Source organism: Lathyrus oleraceus, chromosome 5, assembly GCF_024323335.1.
Source record: "Lathyrus oleraceus cultivar Zhongwan6 chromosome 5, CAAS_Psat_ZW6_1.0, whole genome shotgun sequence".
NCBI lineage: Eukaryota > Viridiplantae > Streptophyta > Magnoliopsida > Fabales > Fabaceae > Lathyrus > Lathyrus oleraceus.
The window spans coordinates 319,374,643-319,400,286 of NC_066583.1; the positions used below are offsets into that span (position 1 = coordinate 319,374,643).

General features: G+C 40.0%; 1 long non-coding RNA gene across 3 annotated transcripts; it reads left to right on the forward strand.

Moving 5' to 3' along the window:
- Nucleotides 1–238: 238 nt before the first annotated feature.
- On the forward strand, nucleotides 239–12,546 carry LOC127084294 (uncharacterized). 3 transcript variants are annotated; one of them, XR_007788679.1, is made up of 3 exons: nucleotides 239–776; nucleotides 11,684–11,814; nucleotides 11,930–12,546. It is a non-coding gene; the product is annotated as an uncharacterized LOC127084294 (long non-coding RNA). The 3 variants fall into 3 exon arrangements; XR_007788678.1 differs by lacking the exon at nucleotides 11,684–11,814 and adding an exon at nucleotides 878–1,008 and having other exon boundaries at nucleotides 240–776; XR_007788677.1 differs by lacking the exons at nucleotides 11,684–11,814; nucleotides 11,930–12,546 and adding exons at nucleotides 878–1,008; nucleotides 1,124–1,740 and having other exon boundaries at nucleotides 241–776.
- Nucleotides 12,547–25,644: the final 13,098 nt, after the last annotated feature.

Consider the following 25,644-nt stretch of genomic DNA (forward strand, 5'->3'; position numbering starts at 1 on the left):
TTAAAAATAGATATAATATAAAATTGTTTTTGTTTATTTTTTACTTTCTCTTTTAACTAAAAAAAATAAACCAAATAATAAAATAAATAGAAATCAAGTCATAAATGTTATTCTTTCCTATGAACAGGCAACTGAATATTTAGTGATTTTCAAAAGACCAAATGAACAGTAAATCTTCACGTGATTCTTGGAAGAAGAAGAAAAGTGCATTAAATAATATTGAAAATAGAATAAATGTAAATAATGAGAATTAAAATCAGTAAACCTATCACCATTCACTTCCTTTCTTCTTTCACGCTCAATCATCCTTCTCTCTCTCACTTTCGATCTCTTACCATCTCGCCACTCTCGATCGCTCTATCTCACACCTCTCTCGCTCATGTCATCTCTCAATCTCAACCTTATTCACAAACTTTCACTCTACATGCCAAAAAAACAAAATGCTTTAAAGAGATTCAAGCAGTAAAACTCACCTTCGGCGGTGGTCCGACGGTAATGACGATGCTTGGATCTTCCTCCCGTCGCCGCTCAACTCTTCTAGCTTTAGGGTTTTCGCTCTCTGAAAACTTTAGGGTTTTTTTTGTGGCTGATTGAAGTTAGGTTTTTCGTCGCCGCTCCTAAAAAACCCTCCTTTTTTCCTACAGCATCCGCCTCTTTTTATACCCAATCAGTTAGGGTTTTCGAGCTAGCTATGGAGATTAAAAAGGGAAACCTCTTGGAAGTGCTTTTAGGTGCTCAGCTTTGCCTGTCTCGCTTGATACTTAAATCTGGAAACGGTAATATGAACTTAGCTTTCTTCCTCTAACTTTGTCTCAATTCTCTTTTGGGTTATTTTTTGAACTTTACAGCCTTTGCTAATTACTTGGTTTTACTGTAGTAAAAATTGGTGAAAAGAAACACTTCGGTTATTTGCAAAGCTCAACTATTGCTACTACCATGAACTTCTAGGTGTGAAGAAGTGCTAGCTATCAAGGATGAAAATCAGTTCCGTTATAAGCTAATGTTAATGTTAAGTCTCATTACATTGTCTTACTTAACTGTTAGTGCAGAATTTCTTATTAATTGGAAATTTTGTTCAACTATGAGGAATTATTCTTACTGTTATGCTTATTAATCTCTGCAGGTTAGTAGGTGTTGCCGGTTGAATGTGTTGTTGCTAATGTGTTTGGTGTTGGCTATTGTGCCTGAAATTGGGCTTGAAATTGTTCAGGTTTTGGATACTGATTGGGTAATAGGATTGTGTATAGATGGAATTAGAAATGATTGTAATTTTGAACATATTTGTTTCAGGAATGAATAGGAAGTTTGCAGGTTATTGGTTAGTTTGGGAATTTCGGCTTGGATGCGGTTACGAAGCGCATTGGATGGCGGGGCTGTTTTGGAATTCTGCAAAGCTTCTTCATGTTCCACGACTTCAATAGATGAATTGATCGAGCGACAAGCAGCAGCAGCGGATTTAACTTTTAGCTGACCAATATATGCTTCCGTGTGTATAATCTGTCTATGCATATTATTCAACTCAAACTTGTCATGATCAAGAACATTGTATCTATGAATCATGTGAGGTTCTAATCCATTTGTAGCGTACCGTAAAGTTTTAAAATGCCGGAGATTAGCTTTAGTGCCTCAAATTTGTAGTTTCCGTTTGTTTATGGTTGTTTGTAATTAGGTGCCTAGTATAATCCTTAAATTTTTGTAGCTGTATAGCTTTATAATATGAAGCGTGATTATTCTATTCCATCTCACAATGTCTATCATGGATTAAATAAGAAACAAAAGAATTATAAATATGTTGATACAGACATCCCAAAAGAATAAGTCATGACTGCCTATGTTATATAAATAATATATATCGTGTTACATACAAGCAAAAATCAATCAATTCATGTAATCACACATAGAAAAAGAAATTTTGAATGTTAATTCTAACACTACTAGCACAGTATAATTATAATATAATAAAAGATATGCTTTAAGTTGTTTGACTTTTCAATTACTACTAATGCAAGGCTACATTGGCTTAACATGAATGCATTTGAATGCCATGCTTATGTGTATCAGTTTTGGTTCTTGCTTGGAGAACAAGAAATGTATAAAGAGGAAATCGAGGAAATTAGAATCAACATGAGGTTGAAATAGAATAGGTCTTAGAGCTTAGAAAAAAACTGACTTTACTTTGGTTAAAGTGATATTTTTTGCAAACACAATGATTGTACACATATATATAAAAATGGTTCTTTTATTTCAACAAAGAGAAAGCTTTAATTTCAAATGATATTTTGCTACCGACTTAACATATGAATTGCTAGTCAGAAATTTGCACCATGACCTTGAATGGATAATACATATGAAATTGTCATGAATGTATGCAAATGAACTTTAGGCCGAAGGCCGAATGAAAAATTTTCAGGACCAAAATCGGGGTATGACAGTTGCCCCTATTTAAGTATCTTCAACTAGAGAATATGAAGCAGGACACTCTTCATATGATCATAGTGGGAGATAGTTAAATACTAAGAAGACCCGGATTTTGATCCTGAATCCCTATGACATGATGTGATATGATATGATATGATATGATATGATATGATATGCATGGATGATTGATTTTTTTTATTATTATTATTATTATTTTTTTTTTTTTTTTTTTTTTTTTTTTTTTTTTTTTTTGCTAGGGATATGGTGGACCCTTGACAGGAGATGCTACTAGACAGACCAATCTGTGGTGGAATGCTGATGATCCACAGGGAGACAGACAAATGGTGAGAAAGAACTTGCTGGGGAAACAGTCCTGCTGGAGAATCAGACACACACTGGGGAGTATTCAAAGTGAGATTTGATAAACGGCACTTAGAATACAACCGAATAAAGAAAAAGATGTTATGACAAGTTCATATAAGACCTGACAACGCTGGGGAATAATCAAGGAGAAAACTCTTCAGAACAGGTTCATGTATGACCTGATACCGGAATAGGGGTTCAACAAACAGGTTCATACATGACCTGAATGGGTATTGAACAAAGAATCTTCAGAGTAGGTTCAAGCATGACCGGACCCCGGAATAAAGAGGTTCAATGACAGGTTCGTATAAGACCTGAATAGGATTGAACAAAGAATCTTCAGAGCAGGTTCAAGCATGACCGGACCCCGGAATAAAGAGATTCAATGACGGGTTCATATAAGACCTGAATAGGATTGAACAAAGAATCTTCAGAGCAGGTTCAAGCATGACCGGACCCCGGAATAAAAAGGTTCAATGACAGGTTCATATAAGACCTGAATAGGATTGAACAAAGAATCTTCAGAGTAGGTTCAAGCATGACCGGACCCCGGAATAAAAAGGTTCAATGACAGGTTCATATAAGACCTGAATAGGATTGAACAAAGAATCTTCAGAGCAGGTTCAAGGATGACCTGACCCCGGAATAAAAAGGTTCAATGACAGGTTCATATAAGACCTGAATAGGATTGAACAAAGAATCTTCAGAGCAGGTTCAAGGATGACCTGACCCCGGAATAAAAAGGTTCAATGACAGGTTCGTATAAGACCTGAATAGGATTGAACAAAGAATCTTCAGAGTAGGTTCAAGCATGACCGGACCCCGGAATAAAAAGGTTCAATGACAGGTTCGTATAAGACCTGAATAGGATTGAACAAAGAATCTTCAGAGTAGGTTCAAGGATGACCTGACCCCGGAATAAAAGGGTTCAATGACAGGTTCGTATAAGACCTGAATAGGATTGAACAAAGAATCTTCAGAGTAGGTTCAAGGATGACCTGACCCCGGAATAAAAAGGTTCAATGACAGGTTCGTATAAGACCTGAATAGGATTGAACAAAGAATCTTCAGAGTAGGTTCAAGCATGACCGGACCCCGGAATAACAACAATTGGACTTGAAAATGACCAGGAAAACCGGATGTTGGTTTAGGGATACCAAAGACAAGCTGGAATTAGAGGTCAAAGGATCTAGGATTGACACCAAGACCTAGGCCAATGCAAAATGAGCACGAAGTACATTTCGGCTATGCATGATTTGAATTTCCTTTTATGCATGATATATGAATGATCATGATTATGAGAATGCTGACACTGGGCAGACTGGGAGTTTGTAAAGGCTTTTTATGGAAGCTCATGATTCCTCAACACCGAGAACTCAACCAAATATTTGTGATAGATGTTGTCAAAGGAGAATTCTATCCAGCTTGATAGCCACAACTTAGCCAATGAGATCCTTTTTAAGGATCAACGAATCGTGCTAGCATAGTTTTCGGGCACTCGTCTTGAACTCAATAATTGTTGACGCATGGCAGAATTTGTTTGAATAGTTTGAAAGCATGAAGGGGGTCTGCCCCTCTGTGGCTCATCTTGCCCCAGTTTGTTGGGTCTTTGGAAATGTTCACCTTGAAAGTGAGTTTGGAAACAAATTGCCATGAGACTACCTCGAGATGGCTTGCCCCAAGTGTTTGAAACTTGCGATGGTCCGCACTTGACTAACCAAATGTTGGAATGGCAGACTCTTGGTTGACTGTCCTTTGGATAGTTGGACTCATTGAGCTCTGAGGTGGCTTGCCCCGGTCTAAGTCTTGAAGCAAATTACTCTTGGCTAACTGAACCATGGAGTGATTGGACTTACTGAGCTTCGAGGTGGCTTGCCCCGGTCTGATTCTTGAAGCAAATTACTCTTGGCTAGATGACCTTTAGGGTGATTAGCTCGAATTAACTGATGCTCAAAGTGATTTGCCCCCGAATAGACTTCTTTCACTCCATCTAGTTCCTCAACTGTGTATTGAATTTCTTTGATGTTGAGTGTTGACTCGCAAATAAGATTGTTCATTCAAAAATGGTAATTTTAATTCAATGCTTATGCAAAAATTTGAAATCAAAATTTATTGATATGAACGGGTAAAATACAGTGAACGAGTCGTTGATAAGAACACAATGGTGATCAAGTCATTCACAGTATACAAGTTGGTGCTATCAAATGATTAACAAAAATCGTTTGGAGTCAAGTTAACACAACCTTGTTATAGTATGCTTTCAAAATAAACCCTACCTCAATTAGGTCTTTTAAGGGTTGTAACGTGGTCTGGTTCGCGGTTTCTTGAAACAAAAGGATATAAGGCTCAAAATTTGTTTTTACCCACCCCTTCTTCTTGATGATCTCCAGATCCTATGTTCAGTTAATTCAATACACGCATTCGACTTCGAAGGTTCGAAGGTGTGATGAGGATTCAAGACGAATTTTCTTGAAATGGCAGTCACCTTATTTTTTTTGTTTTGTTGAGGATTTTGGTGACCTCTTTTGATTGATCTTCTTTATCCCTAATTTTGCCTGGACCGCTTCTCTGAAGCTTTTGGTTCATCGGGATGCCCTAACTTTTGCCTAAGTCATTTTGTGGTTTTTGACTTAGCGGGCTTTCTTTTTTTTTTTTTTTTTTTAAAGGTGTTGACTGCCACATTATTGGTGGATGAGGATCAACCAACATTAATTTTATCTTTTCTTAACTTCTTCGACACTTCAACATGTGCGCGAAGGATAACATGTGGTTGAACCTAATTGGAGGGTGTTCATATGGACGATTTTTTTTGAAAGATCGAATGCATGATCAAACTATCTGAACGCAACTACCCTGCCCCAGGTTAAGATTAAGGGTTTTAAATCCAAAATAAACACCAACTTCTAGGCTCAAAGTGGTTGTCTAGGGATTAACTCCTTATAACTTCAGTGTTTGGGGATTTGAAACAATGCCCTACATCATCGACAAGGTTTTACTCAAAAGCATACCACAACACGTTCAGGTGTTTCGTTTTCATCATCCTCCCTCCAATCTTTGTTAACACAGCGGTTTGATAAACAAAAGTGAATGAGAGGAGTATTTTTTTTGTTTTTTTAATATAAATGAAAAACGAGTGAACACGAATGGATCAATTCAAAAGATGCATAAACATTTCATTAATCTTACCAATTCAAAGAAAACAACAATGCTTAAAAGCAATTAACAGTCAACATGCAAGGAAACTACAAAAGACGTGCTGAAACAGCCAAATGATTGCCAGCTTTAGGGAATTGACTTCTTCAAACTTGAAGGTTGGGATCGACAAGCTTTTTGACATTGGCATGATGATCTTCAACTTCTTTTCCTTCAATCTCATCGTTGAACGCAACCTTCTTGGATCCACTACTCACTTCTCCTTTACTTTCATTGGTATGGGTTGTGACATTGGAAACCCAAGGCGGTATCTCAATGCTCTTACCAGGAAATAATGATAGCTCCTTAGCCACATCCCTGACATCTTCCTTGTGGTACAAAACCTTGAGGGGTCTCAAGGATCCTTTCCATTTCTCATTACCTGGCCCAGAAACCAAGGTACATGTACCTGAGCCTTCCTCCTTGAGTGTTGGTGACCTTATGTCAATCAATCTTTGCAGCTTGAGCTTAAAACTCTTGCATTCCTCGATGGAGTGCCCCATTGTTCCAGTATGGTATCCGCACTTGATCTTCGGGTGATCTTCTTCAAAGACTAAGCTCTTCTTGTTAATCAGTCCTTGTACCAAATATTTTAGCGCACAGCAAGAATCTAGGTCATGTCCCAATGCCCCTTTATGGAATTCACACGTTGCATTTGGATTGTACCATGGTAGGTATGGTGACACAGGTGTGAGAGCTCGAGGGGTCACCAAAGCATTTTGGATCAGTTGCGGGTAGAGCTTGCTATATGGCACCGGAATCGAGTCATTTTGATCCTGGTTCTTCTTGCTCTGATTCTGATTTTTGTTTTGAACCTGACTTCGGTGATTTTGAGGAGGAATAGCCAGATACTGTTGATGATGACGTCTTGAGGGAGGTCTATATACTGGTAAATAAGGGGTTGTCACATAGGATTTCCCCTGACTTGGGGTAACACTAGATGGATGTGGAGTAGTAGCTCTCTTTGTTGCAGTAGTGTATATTGGATGACCCTCTTTTCTCAACAAGACTTGCAGGGTTTCCAAGACCCATCTCATTTGGCTCTTCAAAAGATTAAGTTCCTCCTTCAATACTTCTTGACTTTTGCTTAGCTCGTCCATCATCTCTTGAGACATGGTTCTTTGTTCTAAACGCGTGTTAGGAATCACTTTGCTTGAACATGGACAAAGGATGGATGAGTTTTTTTTTGTATTTTTGGAAAATGATATGAAATGCATGATGACGAATGCATATGCAACGGTATATGAATGGATGCAATGCATTGTTTTTGTGTTTTGATATGCAAATAAAATGCAATCCAGGTAGTTATGATTTGGGATAATGTGAGTAACTCAGAACATCTTACTAGGTAGGCTCCTTAACAGATAGTTCTAGGTTTTCTACCCATAAACCCACTCACAGGATAGTTTCTACGTTTTTGATAAGGTTCCCAGAGTCATGGACCATAATCGTATCAACATCATGCAACAGGCTAGCCGTTTTATGACAAGAGTGACGCAAGGTCTCTTCTGAGCGGAGTTTTCATGTTGGGTGCAAAAAGGAGAGGCCCTTGGAGTCCATCATTACGCAACCACCAAAGCAGGAACTGGTTCTAAGAGGGGCTCCTAGAGTCATGGACCCTTCATGAATCAACATTATGCAACAGGCTAGCTGTCTTATAAAGAGATCTACAAACAGGTCTACTCTAGGGGAGTCTTCATGCTAGACACGCAAGGAGTGGCCCTTGGGGACTAACACTACACAACTTCCAATTCTAACTTATGTGTTCTCTCTTCTTTTTCCAAAGCTCGGGTGTAGAGCTTTATTCATGATATCAAAATCCCAACACCCACACATATATATATATATATATATAATCATATATAAAAATGCAATAAAACAGAGATAAAAAGAGCATATAACAAAGAAAAATAAACAAATAAAGCTAACACACATACGAAAAAACCTAACTAAACTAGGGTTGACTCACTTAGGGATGTTCCTGTCCCCAGCAGAGTCGCCATCTGTCGCACCTCGAAGAAATGGGGATACGACTTTAAAGCGAAGCGCGATCGCACGCTCGCAATGATGGACTGAACAGAGTCGCCACCGAACTTTATTTATTCCTAAAAAGGAAAGGGGAAATATCGATAAAACCCATAAAAGAAAGGATAAGATATGGTCGTCGCAACCAATATCAGAGTTCGGGAGTCGGTTACGCAAGGGGAAGGTATTAGCACCCCTCACGTCCGTTGTACTCAACGGGAACCGTTTAGTTAGTTTCGTTCTGAATGTTAGCTTATGTTAGTCTTCTTAAGTTATAATGAGAGAGAGAAAGAATAGAAGATAGAAGAAATGTTTTTGGATTTTTGACGAAGGACTAAACCTAAGTTTTTTATTAGTGGGCCTGACAAGATTTATAAATCCTGCTCCTACGTATCTCAAAAGAGAAATCAAGGCTTACGTAGTTCTGGGTAGAAAAATGTTTGTTTGTTGGTCGATTTTAGCGAAAGCTATATTGTATTAATCGACAAAAACATCGTTTTACCCAAAACAGATGAGGAGTGGACGCATACCACACATCGAACGGATTTATAGATCTACATTCGGAAAAGCGTCACTTATCTCGACTCAACAATTGTGGCCGAAACATTGTTTTGTATCACTTAAGACAAGATACCTCTCGTTTATGAAAAGGTTTTTGATTAGTCGCACAACGGCGAGAAAAGGAGTTTGATTGGTTGGATGTATTTTGAGTGATGGCGAGAACTTGGATGAGCGAGATATACATCTCGAATCCTAGCCTCAGGAGTGCATGGTATACACCATGTTCCATTTCCATCTTTATTGAAAGAGTTTAAGATAGAAATTAAGTATATGTTTTTGAGTTTGAAATACGGATATTTAAGAATGAGGCATAAGCCCTAAGATCAAAATTTCAGGGTTCCACTGGAATGCTAGATTCCAATGGTCCTTTCTTATTCGAATTATTTAAGAAAAATATTTGGACAACGAACACTTGATGAGAATCAACTATTCAAAGGGTTACGCCAGAATGCTTGATCCCAACGGTCCTTCTCCTTGTCCAAGTTAATTAATGTGTTTTAAAAAGAATGAACAGTTAATCCAAAACGCGTGGTTCAAGACCGATCATTCAAGGGTTCCTACCGAAATGCTAGATTCCAATAGTCCACTTCTTTTGAGTTATTCATAAAAGGTTTTAATATTTTAACTTAAATAGTAAAGTGTTTTAATTGGGATAAGAAACAAACTAATCAGATTAAAATGTATAATTTGGGGTAGGATCAAAGTTTAAAAAAATAGTCATAAGTATTTTATTATATTAATTAGTCAACATCATTACTAGATATTTATTTAATTATTTATTCGTAATATTCTAACAATAATAAATAAAACTACAAAGAAAATGATATTATATGAAAATAATAATTCTAGAGTTATTCAAACATTTAGAGAAAATAGCAAGAAATTAAGTTGGAGAAAAATACAATTATATTCTTTTTAGGTCTAGTAAAATAAAGTGAGAAAATAAGATCAACTTAATATTAGACACATGCAGATTATTTTTATTTAAAAAAGTCTGATAATAAAACAATTAAATACTTTTTTATAACAACAACAAAAAATAAATTAAACATAACCTTTTTATTTTTTATAACATAATCTAATGATAATAATAAATATATTTAAATTAACCTTTTTTATATTTTTATAACATAATTTAAAATAATGATGAAAATAACTAAATTAAATATATTTTTTTTTAAAAAAAAATTCTTATAACAGAATCTAAAAATAATAATCAAACTAACTAAATTAATCCTTATTTAATATTTATTATAACAATCTAAAAATAATGGTGAAAACGACTAAATTAATTTTTTTAATGTTTTTTATAACATGATCTAAAACTAATGATGAAAATAACTAAATTAAATTTTTTTATAATTTTTATAACATAATCTAAATTAAAATAAAATAAAAGGTAAAATTATTTTTTTGAATTTTTATAACATGATCTAGAAATAAATGGTAAACTTAATTTTTGATTTTTATGACATAATATAAAATAAAATAAAATAAATATTGAACTTAATTTTTTTTGAAATTTATGACATAATCTAATAATAATGAAAATAACTAAGTTAATTTTTAAAATATTTTACAACATAATCTAAAATACAAAATAATAAATAGAAAACTCTTTTTGTAATTTTTATTAATATGACTTATATGTATTTATGTATTTATTTTTATTTTAAAAAAAATAACAAAAGAATAAGTTGATTTAAATGTTTTAAGAAACAAAGAAAATAAAATAAACGGTTAATCGAAAATGCAAAGCTTATGACCGAGTATTCGAGGGTTCCCACCGGAATGCTAGATTCCAATGGTCCTCTTCTTTATAGTAACTTTTGAAAATATTTAATATTTTGACTTAAATGATAAGATGATTTAATCGGGAAAAAAATATTTAATCGAATTTTTTAAAAAACATGTTATTGGGCCAAAATTCTTATTCTATCTATTCGATCAATATCATCGTACAATTATTTATTTAAATAGCAACCCAAAAATAAATAAAAAAGTAGATATTTTAATTAAATCATAGAATGAATGATAAAAATAATTTAGAAATCAAAACTAATTAAATAATCTAATTAATAATAGTAACAATTAATTAATGATGACCAAATAACTAAATTATTAAAAAACAATTAAAAGAAATAATGAAAAAAATCTTTTTATTATTCTGATTTTAATATATTTTTACCAACGGTTATATTTTAAAATAAAGAAGAAAATAAGAAAATTTCTAAGCATCCATTAATTAAAAATAGATATAATATAAAATTGTTTTTGTTTTTATTTTTTACTTTCTCTTTTAACTAAAAAAAAATAAACCAAATAATAAAATAAATAGAAATCAAGTCATAAATGTTATTCTTTCCTATGAACAGGCAACTGAATATTTAGTGATTTTCAAAAGACCAAATGAACAGTAAATCTTCACGTGATTCTTGGAAGAAGAAGAAAAGTGCATTAAATAATATTGAAAATAGAATAAATGTAAATAATGAGAATTAAAATCAGTAAACCTATCACCATTCACTTCCTTTCTTCTTTCACGCTCAATCATCCTTCTCTCTCTCACTTTCGATCTCTTACCATCTCGCCACTCTCGATCGCTCTATCTCACACCTCTCTCGCTCATGTCATCTCTCAATCTCAACCTTATTCACAAACTTTCACTCTACATGCCAAAAAAACAAAATGCTTTAAAGAGATTCAAGCAGTAAAACTCACCTTCGGCGGTGGTCCGACGGTAATGACGATGCTTGGATCTTCCTCCCGTCGCCGCTCAACTCTTCTAGCTTTAGGGTTTTCGCTCTCTGAAAACTTTAGGGTTTTTTTGTGGCTGATTGAAGTTAGGTTTTTCGTCGCCGCTCCTAAAAAACCCTCCTTTTTTCCTACAGCATCCGCCTCTTTTTATACCCAATCAGTTAGGGTTTTCGAGCTAGCTATGGAGATTAAAAAGGGAAACCTCTTGGAAGTGCTTTTAGGTGCTCAGCTTTGCCTGTCTCGCTTGATACTTAAATCTGGAAACGGTAATATGAACTTAGCTTTCTTCCTCTAACTTTGTCTCAATTCTCTTTTGGGTTATTTTTTGAACTTTACAGCCTTTGCTAATTACTTGGTTTTACTGTAGTAAAAATTGGTGAAAAGAAACACTTCGGTTATTTGCAAAGCTCAACTATTGCTACTACCATGAACTTCTAGGTGTGAAGAAGTGCTAGCTATCAAGGATGAAAATCAGTTCCGTTATAAGCTAATGTTAATGTTAAGTCTCATTACATTGTCTTACTTAACTGTTAGTGCAGAATTTCTTATTAATTGGAAATTTTGTTCAACTATGAGGAATTATTCTTACTGTTATGCTTATTAATCTCTGCAGGTTAGTAGGTGTTGCCGGTTGAATGTGTTGTTGCTAATGTGTTTGGTGTTGGCTATTGTGCCTGAAATTGGGCTTGAAATTGTTCAGGTTTTGGATACTGATTGGGTAATAGGATTGTGTATAGATGGAATTAGAAATGATTGTAATTTTGAACATATTTGTTTCAGGAATGAATAGGAAGTTTGCAGGTTATTGGTTAGTTTGGGAATTTCGGCTTGGATGCGGTTACGAAGCGCATTGGATGGCGGGGCTGTTTTGGAATTCTGCAAAGCTTCTTCATGTTCCACGACTTCAATAGATGAATTGATCGAGCGACAAGCAGCAGCAGCGGATTTAACTTTTAGCTGACCAATATATGCTTCCGTGTGTATAATCTGTCTATGCATATTATTCAACTCAAACTTGTCATGATCAAGAACATTGTATCTATGAATCATGTGAGGTTCTAATCCATTTGTAGCGTACCGTAAAGTTTTAAAATGCCGGAGATTAGCTTTAGTGCCTCAAATTTGTAGTTTCCGTTTGTTTATGGTTGTTTGTAATTAGGTGCCTAGTATAATCCTTAAATTTTTGTAGCTGTATAGCTTTATAATATGAAGCGTGATTATTCTATTCCATCTCACAATGTCTATCATGGATTAAATAAGAAACAAAAGAATTATAAATATGTTGATACAGACATCCCAAAAGAATAAGTCATGACTGCCTATGTTATATAAATAATATATATCGTGTTACATACAAGCAAAAATCAATCAATTCATGTAATCACACATAGAAAAAGAAATTTTGAATGTTAATTCTAACACTACTAGCACAGTATAATTATAATATAATAAAAGATATGCTTTAAGTTGTTTGACTTTTCAATTACTACTAATGCAAGGCTACATTGGCTTAACATGAATGCATTTGAATGCCATGCTTATGTGTATCAGTTTTGGTTCTTGCTTGGAGAACAAGAAATGTATAAAGAGGAAATCGAGGAAATTAGAATCAACATGAGGTTGAAATAGAATAGGTCTTAGAGCTTAGAAAAAAACTGACTTTACTTTGGTTAAAGTGATATTTTTTGCAAACACAATGATTGTACACATATATATAAAAATGGTTCTTTTATTTCAACAAAGAGAAAGCTTTAATTTCAAATGATATTTTGCTACCGACTTAACATATGAATTGCTAGTCAGAAATTTGCACCATGACCTTGAATGGATAATACATATGAAATTGTCATGAATGTATGCAAATGAACTTTAGGCCGAAGGCCGAATGAAAAATTTTCAGGACCAAAATCGGGGTATGACACCTGTTATTTGGTCAGGCACCTGTTTGAAGTCCTCCTTAAGAGGCAATGCTTGTGTTTGTTTACTTTTGTGCTAAGCAGGAAAAGACCTTTGATAAGGCAATTGGCAGATAAAAGAGATGTGCAATCCATCTCCTGCTAGTCAGTGTGTCTTCCCTTTGCTCACATTACATGTTGATGCATTGTGGATACTAACCCAAGATCCTTGTACAGTTGTGTCAGTCATATGTGTAGAAGGGTTCCCACTTTCTGAACCCACACATTCTTTTGTATAAAAGCTCTCCCAGGCCAGGGATAAGAGTTATGAGGCACACCCCTCACTTCCTATTTCATCTGCTTCACCCTAACTCTCAATGTTAGAGTTAAGAGCTAACTTCACCCTGATACAGTGGCTTGTTTTTCGAGGTTGACATGACCCCTTGACTAAAGCCTAACCCTGTGTGAGCCCGCTTTGTTTGTATATAGTGTGTGCTATTTGTGATTGTTGGCTTTGCTTTGCCTGTGCTGATTAGGATAGCTTGCTTCCCGTGCAAGTTAGATAGCAACCTTAACTTAGGGATGATATGCATGATAACATCTAGGCTCGAGTCGTAGTCTCCCTAGTTGTGTCTCCCTTTGTATCTGGTTAGGCTAGTCCTTTGTCCCTGCGTAGGGGAACTACGTCGCCCTGATCCTCATACCAGATGAGGTACGTAGGCAGGAGATGAGCTGATCTCTCAGGGCGCCCTTTTTGTTTTGTCTTTGTGTGTGTTAGGAGATGGATGTAAGCCTAGCAATTGGCATTCCGTATCCTCTTGTTGTGTGCTTGGAGTCCGATATAAGTCCAGCGATTGGCATTTGGTTTCCAGTGTGTGTGTGTTTGGTTCGGAGTCTGATGTAAGTCCAGCGATTGGCATTCGGTTTCCATGTTTGCCTGTTTGTGTGGAGTTTTACGTAAGCCCAGCGATTGGCAGTCGATTTCCTGTGTTGTTTTGTCTTGCGTGCATTAGCCGAGCTACGAGTGCTCTGATTCTTCTCTAGTCCGAGAAGATACGTATGCATAGGATGCGACATCCTAGCGAGCACGTTTTCCCCTAGTCCGAACTACGTCGACTCTGATGTCTATGCCTGATAGACTACGTAGGCCCAGGAGGCGATATCTTGCCGAGTCAGTTTCTTTTGTTTTCCTGTGTCTCTTTCAGCCAGTGTTTGATGTTTGTGAGCAGTGTTTAGCAACCTTTATCCTTCCTTTTGTGCGTGGATCCCGTCGAGTACGACGGATGCATAGGGGTGCTAATACCTTCCCTTCGCATAACCGACTCCTGATCCCATTCTCTTTGGTCGCGAGACCATGTTTTTTCCAGCTTTACTTCGAGCGTTTCCTTTCCCTCTTTTGGGATAAATAACGCACGGTGGCGGCTCTGTTGTTTTCGTTTCCCGCCGGTTTTTCGCGTAATGCGTTAGCTGGCGACTCTGCTGGGGATATAGAGAAGTTGACCTCTTGCTGGTCCATCTTCCCTAAGCGAGTCTCTCCTAGCGCTCTCTAGGTTAGGGTTTTGGTTGCTGTTTGCTGGTATTTATTGCATTCATTTATTTATTGTTTGCATTTATGTGTGCATTAATGTTTGCATTCATTCATATTCATCTGTGCTGGCTGTGTTGTGTTCTCTCTGTTGTGGTGGGAGTTACTCGAGGTAAAAGGCCCAATACCCAGGCTATGAGTGAAATCTAGGAAGCCTAGGAATAGAGTGATTCATGGGAAGCGGGTGGTATGCGCCACTTAGCGGAACATTGATATCACAAGCAGTTCAGACCCTGGTGGGATATTATCGTTACATACTTCGGGTGTGTATATGATGATATTCTGCGAAAGGTTATTTATGTTGCGTTTCTCTCGACCTTACCCTGGCCTAGATGACACCCGTGAGTGGGGAGGGAATGATCATTATTACAGGTACAGTTGGTGACTTGTTGGTGACTTGTAATCCTGTTGGTGACTTGGTTCCTCAGATTGGGTTCAGATGACAGTTTATCAGATGACTTTGGGTTTCAGATGAATTGTGGTTCTGAGTTCGAGCTGAAGCTTCGATCTTGTGTTCTGAGATGCACAGCCTGCCAGTCTTGTCTGCATCATTTGCATCATAGCATGTTTATTTTCAAAAGAAACGCAAAAAAAAAGAATTGAAAAAAAGAAAAAGAAAAAAGAAAATGCTAATCTCTGCATGCATATCATTACTCAGGTACATTCCAGAGTCTGTTCACTGATAGAGATGGCAACAGTCCCAGAGCCGAAGCGGAAGACTTGTTCCTATAGCTTTCACCGTGAGCCTTTGACGTCTCTGATAGAGTTGAGCAACCTTGTGACTAGTGGTAATCTGAAGGGGTTTGTCGATCAGTATGGGGATATTCTAATACTGTTGAAGATGGTAGTTGATCCAGTGCCGTTACAGACTCTTCTTCAGTTCTACGACCTAGAGCTTCGCTGCTTCACTTTTCAGGATTATCAGTTGGCGCCTACTCTCGAGGAGTACTCCATTCTGTTGAATGTTCCTATCTTACATCAGGTGCCTTTCTTGGACGTGCCTAAGGAAGTTGATTTCAGAGTTGTTGCTAGAGCTCTCCATTTGGGTATCAAGGAAGTCAGTGATAATTGGAGGTCCAGTGGGGATGTCGTGGGTCTGCCTTTGAAGTTTCTGTCGAGGATTGCCAGAGAAGAAGCAGAGAAGGGGAATTGGGAAGCTTTTCATGCCCAGTTAGCTGTTATGATCTATGGGATCGTCTTGTTCCCGAGTATGCCCAACTTTGTGGACTTTGCTGCAGTCATTATCTTCATTGGAGGAAACCCGGTTCCTACTCTGTTAGCTGACACTTACTATGCTATCCACAGTAGGCATGGTAAGGGTGGAGCTATCAGATGTTGTCTCCCACTGTTGCTCAGATGGTTCTTGTCTCTCCTGCCAGTCAGTGGACCTTTTGTGGATGCTCAGAGCACTCATAGATGGACGCAGAGGGTTATGTCTCTTACTTCATATGATATCAGATGGCAGTCATATCGGATGGATGTGCGTGATGTTATTATGAGTTGTGGAGAATTCCGGAATGTGCCACTTGTGGGGACTAAGGGTTGCATCAATTACAACCCGGTTCTTTCTCTTCGTCGGTTGGGGTTTGTTATGAGTGGAAGACCACTTGATGCTGAGATAGCTGAGAGTGTATATTTTGAGAAGTGAAGTGACCCTGTTAGATTGGAGCAGTTAGGAAGAGCTTGGAAGTCTATTGGTGTCCAAGATGGAGCTGTCTTAGGGAAGAAGTTTGCCATTGCTATGCCTGACTACACTGAGTGGGTCAAGAAGAGAGTGGAAACTTTGTTGTTGCCCTATGATAGGATGAATCCTTTGCAAGTGCAACCACCTTTGATCCTTGCTGAGAGTGTACCTGCTGAGCAGTACAAGCAAGCTCTGATGGAGAATCGCAGGTTGAAGGAGAAAGAGCAAGATGCCCAAATGGAGTTGTACCGAGCCAAAGCTGATAGGTTGAACCTAACTCATCAACTCAGAGACATCCAAAGTGTAGATGTTGGTGGAGTGAGGAGCAAGAAGAGATCTTATGAAGAGATGGAGAACTTGCTGAATACAGAGCACCGAGAGTGTTTGAGATTGCAGAGAGCTGAGGCCAGTTATCAGAAGAAGATCAGAGACTTGGAGAAGCAACTCAGAGACAAAGATATCCAGTTGAAGAAAGAAGTCGACCAGAGACTTGCATCAGAGAACCAACTTGGAGGAGAAGTTGTAGAACTTAGAAGACAGATGAAGGAGAGGATCACTCCCTTGTCAGAATGTTTGGAGTGTGACCTGTTGATAGACCAGTGTCACTACTTGAAGACGCTCATTCCTGGAAGTCGTTTGTCTTAGCTTGTATGTTCTGATGTTTATGTTGAGAATCACCCCCAGGCTTGTTGGGTGGGATTCATTATTATACTTTGGTTTACTCTGGATCTTTGTTGACATTGTTGTATGATCCATGTTGCTCATATATAGATGAGGTTGTCGGTTTCACTCTGTACTCATTGATCTTTTGTATGTTGTCTCTCTGTGCTTCCTGTGTTGTTCTTGCTGCAGGTTGCCATCTTTCGAAGATGAATCAGGCTCTTTGAATGCCTGAGAAATGATCATATCATGTGCATCATATGCATTAGCATCATACATATCATATTGCATAACAAGTGCTCTTGTTCGCGACTTCTCACTCTGGTTCATGTGTCAGGCAGGATAGCTGATCGAAGACCGCATCGTTATTCAACCAGACTTAATCACCAGAGAAGCATGGATCAAGTTCAGACTGAGTTGGATGAGATGAGGGCGAACATGGCCCAGTTTATGACGATGATGCAAGGGGTTGCGCAAGGTCAGGAGGAGCTTCGGGCCCTGGTTCAAAGACAAGAGACCGTGATTCAGACGTCCAACCGTGCTTCACCTGTTGGTGCACCTGTTCATGAGAATGTTAATGCTGCTGCTCCCGCCAACGACTACACCATGGGAGATGAGTTGAGGGGTATAAGGATCAACGGACAGCCTCTTGCTGCAGAGACTATCAATGCCAGAGCTACCCGGGCTCCGATTCGTCATCCAGCTCCGATTGTTGATAGACAAGAGGACATGTTCACGCTGCTGAGTGAAGATGATGAAGTTGCTGGAAGAGTTGAGGATAGGGATCGGAAAGTCGATGCCCTTGCTGAGAAGATAAGAGCCATGGAATGTCATAATTCCCTGGGTTTTGACGTTACGAATATGGGGCTAGTAGAGGGGTTAAGGATCCCTTATAAATTCAAAGCACCTTCTTTTGACAAGTACAACGGCACTTCCTGCCCTCGCACCCACGTGCAGGCTTATTATCGGAAAATCTCTGCTTACACTGATGATGAAAAGATGTGGATGTACTTTTTCCAAGATAGTCTATCTGGGGCTTCTTTGGACTGGTACATGGAGTTAAAGAGAGATTCTATCCGCTGCTGGAGAGATCTGGGTGAGGCCTTCTTGAGGCAATATAAACATAACATGGATATGGCGCCTAGCCGGACTCAGCTGCAGAGTCTTTGTCAGAAATCTGGAGAAAGCTTCAAGGAATACGCCCAGAGGTGGCGTGAACTGGCTGCGAGAGTTCAACCCCCTATGTTGGAAAGGGAGTTAACTGATATGTTTATTGGCACGCTGCAGGGTGCTTTTATGGACCGGATGGGAAGCTGCCCATTCGGTAGTTTTTCTGATGTGGTTATCTGTGGAGAGAGGACAGAGAGCTTGATCAAGGCTGGTAAGATTCAAGATGTTGGGTCCTCGTCTTCAAAGAAACCTTTTGCTGGGGCACCTCGCCGAAGAGAGGGTGAAACGAATGCCGTTCAACACCGCAGAAATCCGAACAAAAATCAGTATCGCCAGGTTACCGCTGTGACTATTCCTGCAGCTCAACAACGTCAACAACCGCAACAACAGAGGGTTCAGCAACAAATGCCGCAACCACAACAACAACAACAACAGCAACGTCCGTATCAGCCGAGGCAGAGGATGCCTGATAGACGTTTTGATCCCTTGCCGATGACCTACCCTGAGTTACTGCCGGAGTTGCTCAGGCTAGGATTTGTGGAACTAAGGACCATGGCGCCGTTGACAAAAATACCACCTGGGTATGATGCCAATGTGCGTTGTGACTTTCATTCTGGTGCGCCGGGACACCACATAGAAAACTGCAGGGCTTTTCATCATAAAGTCCAGGACCTGATTGATGCTAAAACTATCAATTTCGCTCCTGTACCAAATGTTGTAAATAACCCTATGCCACCGCATGGTGCACACCGAGTGAACAACATTGAGGGGGAAGAGGCTGAAGATCTGGTTGTCAGTGTTGATGATGTTCAGACTTCTCTGTCAGTTGTAAAGGGCCGTTTGCTGAGTGGGGGTGTCTACCCGGGCTGTGATGAAGATTGTGTTGGTTGTGAGGAATCTGAGAATGGTTGCAAACGATTAAGGGCCGGTATCCAGGGTATGATGGATGAGGACTGTTTGCAGTTCAGTCGGGCTGTCAGAGATCGTGGGTCAGTGTCAACTGTCACTATCTTCTTCAAACCGTCTGAAGGACGTGGTCAGAGGGTTAGTGCGCCTACAACGAGTGGTACCCCTGTTACCATCTCTGCACCAGTAACTGCCAGTAATCCAACAACCATCGTTGCTCCGGTCAGAAGGGATGTTGACAGTCGGGCTGTTCCGTGGAGATATGACAACGCCTACCGTAAAAACAGAAGGGCCGAGAATCAGACAAGACCAGTTAGTCAAGCGCCTGTAACAATTGGTATACCCAGTAGAGCTCCTGTAGTGAGTGCAAGTTCCGTTGTGGACAATGTCGGTGGACCGGGAGGCTTTACTCGAAGTGGACGTTTGTTTGCTCCACAACCGTTGAGAGATGCTAATGTTGAGGCTTTTGCCAAGTCAAAAGGCAAACAGGCTGTGGTTGACGAAGAACCGGCTCAGAAGGAGGTGCCTGAGGGTTCATTCGAAAAGGATGTGGAGGAGTTCATGAAGATTATTAAGAAGAGTGACTACAAGATTGTAGATCAACTTAATCAGACTCCGTCCAAGATTTCGATTCTCTCTTTGCTGCTGTGCTCTGAGGCACATCGTAACGCCTTGTTGAAGATGCTGAATATGGCGTATGTACCTCAGGAGATTTCCGTCAACCAACTGGAGGGGGTGATTGCCAACGTGAGCACCAGGCATGGTTTGGGGTTCACTGACCTAGACTTGACGCCTGAGGGTCATAATCATAACAAAGCCTTGCATATCACTATGGAGTGCAAGGGGGCTATTTTGTCTCACGTGTTGGTGGACACCGGCTCGTCGCTGAATGTCTTGCCCAAGCAAATTCTGAAGAAGATATCTGTTGAAGGGGTTGTGCTTACTCCTAGTGACCTGATAGTTCGTGCATTCGACGGATCCAAACGTTCTGTGTTTGGTGAAGTTACCTTGCCAGTGAAGATCGGTCCGGAGGTTTTCGATATTATCTTCTACGTTATGGACATTCAGCCCGCCTACAGTTGTTTGTTTGCAGCAGGGGCAGTCTCGTCAACTCTCCACCAGAAGCTTAAGTATGTCTGGAACGGTCAGATTGTGACCGTGTGCGGTGAAGAAGATATTCTGGTGAGTCACCTATCCTCTTTCAAATATGTAGAGGTGGATGGCAAGATCCATGAAACCTTATGCCAGGCATTCGAGACTTTTGCTCTCGAGAAGGTGGCATTTGCTGACCAGAGGAAGCCGGGTGCTTCGATTGCGTCTTACAAACAGGCTAAGGAGGTTGTGGACTCTGGCAGAGCTGAAGGTTGGGGCAAGATGGTGGATTTGCCAGTCAAAGGGGATAAGTTTGGTATTGGCTATCAACCTTTGCAAGCAGAGCAGGGTGTACAAGCAGGTCCGAGTACCTTTACCAGCGCTGGGCTGATGAATCACGGTGACGTCTTTGCAGCCAGTAGTGAAGATGGTGACAGTGATCGTGATCTCGACAACTGGGTCCACCCGCGTGCGCCAGGGGAGATGATCAGCAATTGGACAGTAGAAGATATGGTCCAAGTTACTCTTCAAACATAGTAATTTTCTTTTGTTTTTTCATTCTGCACAAAACCCTACGTTCTGCCCAAGGCGTAGTGGTTCATTGTAGAGCCACATCATGTTTTACAATTTTTATCATTAATAAAGGACGTTTTGCAAACAATTTTGTGATCCCTGTCTTTCTATTTTTGTTTTCATTTTTCAAAAAAATAAAAATGGCAATGTTTTTGTTTTTGTGACTTTATTGAACTCTTTTTTCTAAAACAAAGCATTAAACATGCAGAAGTGATCTCGCGGTACCCACTATGAACAGTTTTGTTATGGCTCAGTATGATTTCAATAATCCCATCTACCAAGCTGAAGAGGAGAGTGAGGAAGACAGTGAACTCCCTAAAGAATTGGTTAGATTGTTGAAGCAAGAGGAAAGGGTCATCCAACCTCATCAGGAGGAGTTGGAGATTGTGAATCTTGGTACTGAGGACGCCAGAAGAGATATTAAGATCGGGGCTGCTTTGAAGACAGAGGTCAAGAGCAGATTGATTGGGATGCTGAGAGAGTACGTGGAGATATTCGCCTGGTCTTATCAAGATATGCCTGGGCTAGATACTGATATTGTGATGCATAGACTACCTCTCAGAGAAGATTGCCCTTCGGTCAAGCAGAAGCTTCGTAGAACGAGTCCTGATATGGCAGTGAAAATCAAGGAAGAGGTTCAGAAGCAGTTCGATGCTGCTTTCTTGTCATTAACCACTTATCCCCCGTGGGTGGCCAACATCGTTCCCGTGCCGAAGAAGGATGGCAAAGTCAGGATGTGTGTCGATTACCGGGATTTGAATAGAACGAGTCTGAAAGATGACTTCCCATTACCTCACATTGATGTATTGGTTGATAATACGGCTCAATCCTCGGTATTCTCTTTCATGGATGGTTTTTCTGGTTATAATCAGATTAAGATGGCGCCAGAGGACATGGAAAAGACGACATTCATTACACCTTGGGGCACGTTTTGCTACAAGGTGATGCCATTTGGGCTGAAGAATGCCGGTGCTACTTATCAGAGGGCTATGATGACTCTATTTCATGACATGATGCACAAAGAGATTGAAGTGTACGTGGATGATATGATTGCGAAGTCGCAGACAGAAGAGGAGCACCTGGTAAATTTGCAGAAGTTGTTTGACCGGTTGAGAAAGTTCAAACTGAGGCTGAATCCAAACAAGTGTACGTTTGGTGTGAGATCCGGGAAGCTGTTAGGCTTCATTGTCAGTGAGAAAGGGATTGAGGTTGATCCAGCAAAAGTCAAAGCTATTCAAGAGATGCCTGAACCGAAAACAGAAAAGCAGGTTCGTGGGTTTTTAGGGAGATTGAACTACATTGCAAGGTTTGTATCTCACCTAACTGCCACGTGTGAACCAATATTCAAATTGCTAAGAAAGAATCAAGCAATCAGGTGGAATGATGATTGTCAGAAAGCTTTTGACAAGATAAAAGAATATTTACAGAAACCTCCAATCCTTATACCTCCAGTTCTTGGGAGACCTCTGATAATGTACCTGTCAGTGACCGAGAACTCGATGGGGTGTGTATTGGGACAGCATGACGAGTCTGGTCGAAAAGAGCATGCCATATACTACCTTAGCAAAAAGTTTACCGACTGTGAAATCAAATATTCACAGCTCGAGAAGACTTGTTGTGCTTTGGCCTGGGCTGCTCGCCGACTGAGGCAGTATATGCTGAACCATACTACCTTATTGATTTCTAAGATGGATCCAGTGAAATACATCTTTGAGAAGCCGGCTCTCACCGGATGTGTTGCCCGTTGGCAGATGATTTTAACAGAATACGATATTCAGTACACGTCGCAGAAGGCCATCAAAGGTAGTGTTTTGTCAGACTATCTCGCCGAACAGCCGATCGAAGATTATCAGCCTATGATGTTTGAATTCCCTGATGAAGACATCATGTATCTTAAGATGAAAGATTGCGAATAGCCTCTTGTCAAGGAAGGGCCGGATCCGGATGACAAGTGGACATTGATGTTTGATGGGGCTATGAATGTGAACGGTAATGGTGTTGGTGCAATGCTGATCAATCCCAAAGGTGCTCATATACCTTTTTCTGCCAGATTGACTTTTGACGTCACCAACAATGAAGCTGAGTATGAGGCTTGTATCATGGGGATAGAAGAAGCCATTGATCTGAGGATCAAAACTCTTGACATCTATGGAGATTCCGCTCTGGTGATTAACCAGGTCAATGGAGATTGGAACACAAACCAGCCGCATTTGATTCCCTACAGGGATTACACCCGAAGAATACTGACGTTCTTCAAGAAGGTGAAGTTGTATCATGTCCCCCGGGATGAGAATCAGATGGCTGATGCTTTGGCTACTTTGTCTTCCATGATCAAAGTTCATTGGTGGAATCATGTGCCACATGTTGCGGTGAATCGACTCGAGAGGCCTGCGTATGTGTTTGCAGCCGAGTCTGTTGTGATTGATGAGAAATCGTGGTATTATGATATCAAGAACTTCCTCAAGAGCCAGGAGTATCCTGAAGGTGCGTCAAAGAATGACAAGAAAACCCTGAGAAGGCTGGCTGGAAGCTTTTACTTGAATCAGGACGATGTGTTGTATAAGAGAAACCTTGACATGGTCTTGCTCAGATGCGTGGGTAGACACGAAGCAGACGTGTTGATGCAGGAAGTGCATGAAGGTTCGTTTGGTACCCATGCGGGCGGTCATGCAATGTCGAAGAAATTGTTGAGAGCCGGTTATTACTGGATGACTATGGAATCCGATTGTTTCAAATACGCTCGGAAGTGCCATAAATGTCAAATCTATGCTGATAAGGTGCATGTACCACCAAGTCCTCTGAATGTCATGAACTCGCCTTGGTCGTTCGCCATGTGGGGCATTGATATGATTGGGAAGATCGAGCCTACTGCTTCGAATGGACATCGCTTCATCTTGGTTGCGATTGATTACTTCACCAAGTGGGTGGAAGCAGCTTCCTATGCTAATGTTACCAAACAAGTGGTTGCCCGGTTCATCAAGAAAGAAATCATCTGTCGTTATGGAATTCCTGAGAGAATCATCACTGACAATGGGTCGAATCTCAATAACCAGATGATGAAAGAGCTTTGCAAAGATTTCAAGATTGAACATCACAATTCTTCTCCTTACAGACCGAAGATGAATGGTGCTGTAGAGGCGGCGAACAAGAATATCAAGAAGATTGTGCAGAAGATGGTCGTGACGTACAAGGATTGGCATGAGATGCTGCCATTCGCTTTGCATGGGTACCGTACCTCAGTACGTACGTCGACCGGGGCAACCCCGTACTCCCTTGTGTATGGTATGGAAGCTGTCCTACCAGTTGAAGTGGAGATCCCTTCTCTGAGGGTTTTGTTGGATGTCAAGCTGGACGAAGTCGAGTGGATTCGAACAAGGTTTAACGAGTTGAGCCTTATCGAAGAGAGACGGCTAGCAGTTGTGTGCCATGGGCAATTGTATCAGAGAAAGATGAAGCGAGCCTTTGATCAGAAAGTGCGTCCTCGGAGCTATCAGACTGGTGATCTAGTTTTGAAGAGAATCCTTCCTCCCGGTACAGATAACAGGGGCAAGTGGACTCCTAATTACGAAGGTCCATATGTTATGAAGAAGGTCTTCTCCGGTGGAGCCTTGATGCTTACAACTATGGATGGTGAAGATTTCCCGTCCCCTGTTAACTCAGATGTAGTCAAAAAATACTTCGCATAAATTGACCCGCTGGACAAAAAGAATAAAAGAGTCCAGGCAAAAAGGGCATCCCGGCGAACCAAAAAAACAGAAAGAAAAGGTTCGGGCAAAAATTAGGGATAAAATGAAAATAATTTGTACACCCGGTAAGTCGAAAACCCGCAAGGGCGACTTAGGCAAAAATGGGTATCCCGGTGGATTGAAAACCCGAAAGGGCGATCCAGCCAAAAGAGGGATTAAAGCGAAGACTACAGTCTGAGTTATCTGTACTTCATCGCGCTTCGTCGTCTGCCATCTCTAAAGATGTGATCGGTCCAGTCATTCTTCTCAGAAAGCAAGGAAGTTGGGAGGAAAACTGATGATCTGTGAGTTATAACAGAATTGGGAAATGGTGGATGCCGTGTTCACATTGCCATTAGGATAGATTTTTTCCTTTTGTGCGCAATTACCTCTTTCTAGGAATTGCTTCCCAATGTATTCGCCTTTTCAGGCCCATTTTCAATCAATAAAAGTCGTTATTCAGATAAAAAGCTCTTGTTTTTATTTTACTGTTTTGTTTGCAAAAACGTCCGAATTTTTGATAAACATTGCATATAAAAACATGAAGGCTAAACAATAACGTGCTGAAAGATAAAACATTTGAAAATCATTTTTGAATGTTGAGGACACTTGAGCGTATCTTGTCCATGTATCCCCTGGGGCCTTTTGTTGTGCTGTTTTGCAGGTTGTCACCTGTGCAGACGATTCCACAGCAGATATTTCCCAAGCAAGTAGGAGAGCTTTCAGAGCTATTCTCCCCTGTAGGGATGCCTTTGGATGGTGCCTTTTATCCCCAGCAGATCTAAATTTGCCTATTCCCAGCAGGCCTATTTGCCTGTTTCCCCCAGCTGAGTCCCCACTAAGTTGGAAGGATGTTGTATCCCCAGCGGAGGTGTCGGTTGGAATGGTGTTATTCCCCAGCAGTCGGGTTTGAAGTACTGTTATCCCCAGCGTGGTCGTGAGCGCTCATCCCCAGCAGGGTTGTGGATGTCTTTCTCCAGCGTGGTTTGGTGTACTACTTTCCTCACCAGAGTATGCGTTTCCCCAGCAGGGTCGTGG